Source organism: Pithys albifrons, chromosome 1, assembly GCF_047495875.1.
Source record: "Pithys albifrons albifrons isolate INPA30051 chromosome 1, PitAlb_v1, whole genome shotgun sequence".
Lineage (NCBI taxonomy): Eukaryota > Metazoa > Chordata > Aves > Passeriformes > Thamnophilidae > Pithys > Pithys albifrons.
In genome coordinates this window covers 64,123,348-64,129,347 of record NC_092458.1, presented here as the reverse complement: position 1 = coordinate 64,129,347, position 6,000 = coordinate 64,123,348, and positions in this window count along the sequence as shown.

Here is a 6,000-nt window from a genome sequence, read left to right as displayed (position 1 = left end):
TCAAAGGCTTAACAGAACTCCAGACAGATGACATCTGTAGCTCTTCCATGTCTACTCCTCCATAGAAGGCCACTAGGTTGGTCAGGCAGAACTTTCCTTTGGTGAAGCCATACTGGCTGTCTCGAGTCACCTCCCTGTTCTCCATATGCCTTAGCATAGCTATCTTGGTTTAATATGTTTGGGAGGTGAGACCTCTAATGAGATAAACCCTCCTTTTCTTTTTTTTATTTTCCTCCCCCCAATATTGACAAGGTAAAAATTATGAGGAGCCTGAATAACAAAGAAGGAAAAATAACAGTTTTACTAAAACCAGAAAAAAACAAAACCAATCCCCCAACAACAGCAGAAAATATTACTTACCTGCCCACTCCCCTAGGTTAAAACAAAACCCAGAAGGATATCTTATTCAAAGAGAAGTCCTATGCCCCTGGGGTGGTGGTGTGGGTTCTGACATAGCAAACCATGTGGAGTGACAATGGTGGGGCTGGGATGACCTGTTGTGGTGCTGAGGCCAGGCAGTCTCTGGCCACGTGGCAGGGGTGCTTTGTACAGCTCCTGAAAGGGAAATTCCTGAGCTCTCAGTGATGGCGGTCACAGAGGGATGACTCAGCTGGGGCCATGGTCCCCAGTAAAGATGCTCCAAAAGTCTGCAGTGCTAGAGCAGGCAAAACAAACCAAGTACCAAGAAGGAAGAGTTCTGCTGTGTACTTGTTCTTTTCTCCTGTCTCCCAAGTTCCTAGGATGCTTCACTTTAGGGAACCACCTTTCCGGCAGATCCCAAGATGCTGGGGACAGTTGTTCCCTGATTCAGATTGGAAGGGGAGGAGGCGCAGTCCTCCATGATCTGAATTACATCCTGGTATGAAAAAAACTTCTAAAAATCTTTCCATTTAACTAAAACTACAACAATAGTTTACAACAGGATCTGTCCCACGACCTTCTCAGACACAAAGGTGAACCTGAGAGGTCAGGAGTTCACAGGGTCCTCCTTTCTACCCTTTTAAAAGATGGCTGCAATGCTTCCCTTTCCCCAGTCACCAGGGACTTCATTTGGCTGCCATGACTTTTCAAATATAATGGAGAGGGGTTGGGCAACTACCTCAGCCAGCTTCCTCAAGACTACAGGATGCATCTCATCAGGTCCCATAGACTTGTGTACATTCCTCAGATGGTCATGAACTTGATCTTCTCTTACAGTCAGAAGCACTTTGCTCCCACAAAACATGTTTCTGTCCAGTTTCAAACCATGGACCTTTCTTATGATAGGCAAACATGATAATCACTACGCTATACAGAAACTCTTGCTCCAAATGAAAATCAGTTCAAATTAAAAATACAAGTTTATAGTAGTGATTCTAAGCAGGATCTGAAGAAAGCCATATCATGTAACATAATCATAAAAGCTTGAAAAAAGTGCTACATTTTTTATTTTCTTCAAGGCATTTTCTGAGGCACTCTGTCTTCTATTGGATTTTCAAGAAGTTTTACAGAGCAATATTGAAAGATGCTACAAGTTAATATTTCACTGAGAAGTGATATGACAAACTTTTCTGATACTGAGTATTTGACTACACCAACACAGTTTCTAAGGCTATACATTGTTAATGGAGTGATTTTAAAATTCAGAATTTACTTATATGACATATAAAAATCAATACTAACATTCAGCCAGATCAAGAATAAAGCAACATTTCAATGGATTATGCTTTGAAACAGAGCAAATGTGAAAAATATCTTACTACTTCTTTAACTCTTAGATCCTGCTCAATACCTTCAAAATATCTATATAGAATCTTGTAAGCAACTTTTATAATGCTGACAGTGTCAGTTTTGCTGATTGGGTCTGGCCTTCTCCTTATCAATCTTAATAGAGGTGATTGAAATCTAGAATAACTTATTCTATCATGTCCATTTCTTAGTTCCAAAGTAATGCCAAGGTTTAAAAAATATAGGATTTTAAATTAGCAAGACATTAGATCAAGAGATAAAATCCTGTTTCAAACTCTGATCAATATCTGATATTGTAAAATAAAGAAAAAGCCCGGTTCTTAACCATCCACCTATTTATCAGTTACTGCATGTGAAGAATGATTCTTTCTGATTTTTACTGGCAATTTGCTTACTCTTTGATGTATAAGATTTAAATGGCTTTATTTTTATCTTTTTAATAAATTTAATGGGAAACAATTAGGTTTACATAAATAATTAACCCACAGTATCTGGTTGTTGGAAACAAAAAAAAAAAAACTTTGGACAATCCCTATCTATATTCTGAAGTCAAAGAATGACTGACACCAACATGTACAACAGAGGAACAGAATGCATGATGCTATATTGATGAATGATATCAAGAACATGCACCATATGTTGTTCAATGATAAACAGAGGTTGCAAAAACAAAAGGGAGAAGAAAGCAATGACACTTTACCTGAGGGTGCTTCTGTAACATTTAGTGGAACATCTGGATTGCCCAAGAATGAATATTCCACTATATTACTAAATATATTGTAAAGTTAGTAAGATTTAAAATCTAACAAATCAAATTTCCTTTGTACATTATAGATAAAATCATAAATCTATAGAAATCAACAGCAAAATAACTATTTCCTTCACCATGATAAAAATCTATGCCATTTCTATGATGATTTAATAATTAAAGCTTTTGATAGTACCAAAACCTTTCATAGTGGCCTCTTTTAAAGTTACATATCTGACTTCTCTCAGAGGTTCCTTGACGGTATGGGCTTCACGTGTATCCAAGCAGGCATAAAGTAAAGCTGATCAGCTGCCTTCTGAAGTCAGTGTGAGGTTTCAGAATTGTTTTGATAATCATCAATTTGATAAACACAGGTTTTCCAAAATAACAGTTTACATCCAAGAACAAAAGACTTTAGATGTCTAATAGAAATAAAAGAAATTTTGTATTTAAAAACAGAAATAAATTCTGTTTGTATCTTTACCATGAACAAACAGTATGCAAGATAGGCCTAGTGACATGGTCCTGAACGTACTCGACATCTATGTCTTTGTCTTCTTAATCTTCTAATGCCTAAAGAACCTTGTGAGTTCACACTTGTATCAGTGCTTTACTAAATTGTCATTTGTGGTATTGTTATAACACATTTACCCCATCATGTTCTCTTCTTGCTGTTTATTAGCACCATTTGCTATGTCATATTTAAAATCAGATTGGGAGATATTTGGGGAAGGCATCATTAGCAGGTTGCAATCAGAACTGTAATTATGTTGCTACTGGAGGGTGCTGAGAAAGCCATAGCTAAGTGAACAGATGTACTCATTTTTAATAAGGGAAGTCATGTCATAGAAAATTACAGCTCTATTTTCTAGAATATGGGCCAATCGAAGGATTTGCACGTAAAAAATGGTAACAGAGCTGAAATTGAAAAGGCATGACATATCTGACATAGTAAGTGCAGACACTTTATGCCGCTGCTCAGACACTGCACACTGACACAGAATGCAAATAGGCCCATGACTACTTTCACCAGTTACCAAAAAAGCAGCAGAAAGACAGACTTTCTGGAATAGATAAACAAGGTGCTGACAGGAAAAAGTATGAGAGAAAGGAAGAGTTTATTGTCTGGTAGTGTTAAAGAATTATGGCAGCTTTTTCTAGGGGCAAGATAATTTACCTGCAGAGGCACTAGTGACCTAAAAAGCCACATTTCGTCTTCCTAGAAGGAATAGTCTGCTCTGGCTGAGTGGAAGAATGACAGAAAAGATATAGGAGCTAATTAAGAACTTACCAAGCTAAGCAGGAAGCTTATGATAACAAAAGGACCAAGGTCTGTAGGTGCTGAAGAAATACACACGACTTGGTCCTGTGTGGACTAAATCCCCACATAAAGAAATGGAAAAAAATTTAACAGTCCAAGAAGCGGACTCTGTATATCCTGATTTCACAGGATGCATGCACAGTGATGGAGATGAGACTGAAGATAAATATGAGAGACCACAGCAGCTGGACCAGTCAGCTGCAGCTCAGTATTCTCTCACAGCAGCCACAGAAGATGCACAGGACAGAGTAAAAAAGTAGGGCAAATATAGAGTGATAATTTCCCTGGATCTTCTCCTGAACTCCAGCAATGGTGTTCTAGAGGCCCTCTGGGCCAGATGTAGCTTCGACAAAATCAGTAAATATTGCAGCTTTTTCTTGTGTGAGTTTATGTGACCTCCGCCTTAAATCCTGTGTTCACAGTATCATGCGGAGAACCACATTCTTCTTGTTTTGAACCTCTCAAAGTGCTACTTTGAGTTCATGCCCCTTAGTTCCTAGAAGCAACATAAGTAGTCTGTCTCCTGTGCTTGCGGTTTTCCAGGTGGCCATCAGCATGACTGGGCAGTACTGGAGTACTGATGCTAGGCCCAGGAAGCCATACATTACTCATGTTCCTTTATATTGGTAAGTGATAAAGGCCAGAACCATACCACTGCTCATCCCTACTACCAAAGACTAAACATGTACCTTGGAACAATTTTGGCCCATTCTAACTAATTCTTTCTAAGAAAATGTGAAGGCATGCTCTGGAGAATAGTAACTAACAGGCAGCATGGAAAAGACTGCACCATGTCTGGCTTCCTACACCCTACCTGCTTCTCCAGCACTACCCTAGCAGACCCTTCAACCCCCAAAATATGCCATACCTACTCATGTCATACACCAGGATATGCCATACATATGGTCAGTGTCGTGCTATGAAAAGTTTGCTCTGATGGGATGCAACTCAGCCCTCCCTTTATAGCAAACACTCTGTACAGAAAAAAATTATTATATAAAATAAATATTATATAAATAATAAAGTCTAGACACCCCAAGCCTCTATCATTCAGCTTCAGAGAATAGTTCCTGAGCTCTGTTTGATTTGATTCAGTAGCACACATACAGCCTTACTGTGTATCTATCCTGATAAACCACATGTGGCTAGGGCCCATACCATTAAACTGTTTACATGGTACTTGACATGATTTTGGCTTGGGCCAATGAATGCTGACTCAAAGGGAAGCCTGTGTGTTGCCTGGGTAATAGCAAAACTTGCGGACTATTCTCTGTAGGTCCAGTGGATGGTCCATAACATCTGGTGACAGCTCATCTCATTCACTGAGAATGGTTTCATTTACTACTACAGGTGTTGTGATTAGCCAAGTAAAGGCCTCTTGCACAAACAGAACTGTACAAGTTTATGCAGCATCCCAGACATGACCTGCAAGGTACCACACCTAGAGTACTCAAGTGGAACCCATTCGCCAGGTTCAAAATATGTGCTGGTATCCAAAGAGTCAAGATACACTGATCTTGCTGTTTACCACTTTCTTATCAAGCTTATTAGCTAGTTATCAAGTTAATTACTTATTAAAAGATAAGTATCTTTTAGGTACATAGAATTCACCACAGTTTTGACCTCTGATACAGATTTCTAATTAACAACTGCACAAGGATAATATAGATTGATAAAAGGGATCATGCCTAAGTGCAGAGAACGTAGAAAAAAAACAGATTCAGAAAGGAAAAAATGTGTAGAAAGCAGCAAAACTGACAGCCTGTGCACATGATTACTACTCATAGCCACAGTACCCCTGTAAACAACTGTCTTAATGAAGAGCTGTTTAGAATGGGGAGGTCCCTCGTCATCCAGATCAGAAACTATGAAATAGAGGACATTCACACAATAACCAAGAGTGGTCACAGGTCTCTCTATGAAAAATAATAAAATTAAATGAATAAAGTTAAGGATAGGGCAGCAAATAAAGCCCTAATGCATTGTTCTGACAATGTGACTCCACAAGATTTTAAACTGTTTGAAGTTGGCACAAGCAAAGTCTTGCCAACCCCTTGCACCCAGCTGATCCTATAGCAGAAATTCCAGGGATCTGGAGTGGTAAAAAGTAATGACTTTTATTGCCCATTTATCAATGGCTTTAGAACTGGCTTTTCATGGAATTAGCTAAGTAGAGTAACAGAAAAAGGTAAAGGGGTAGGAA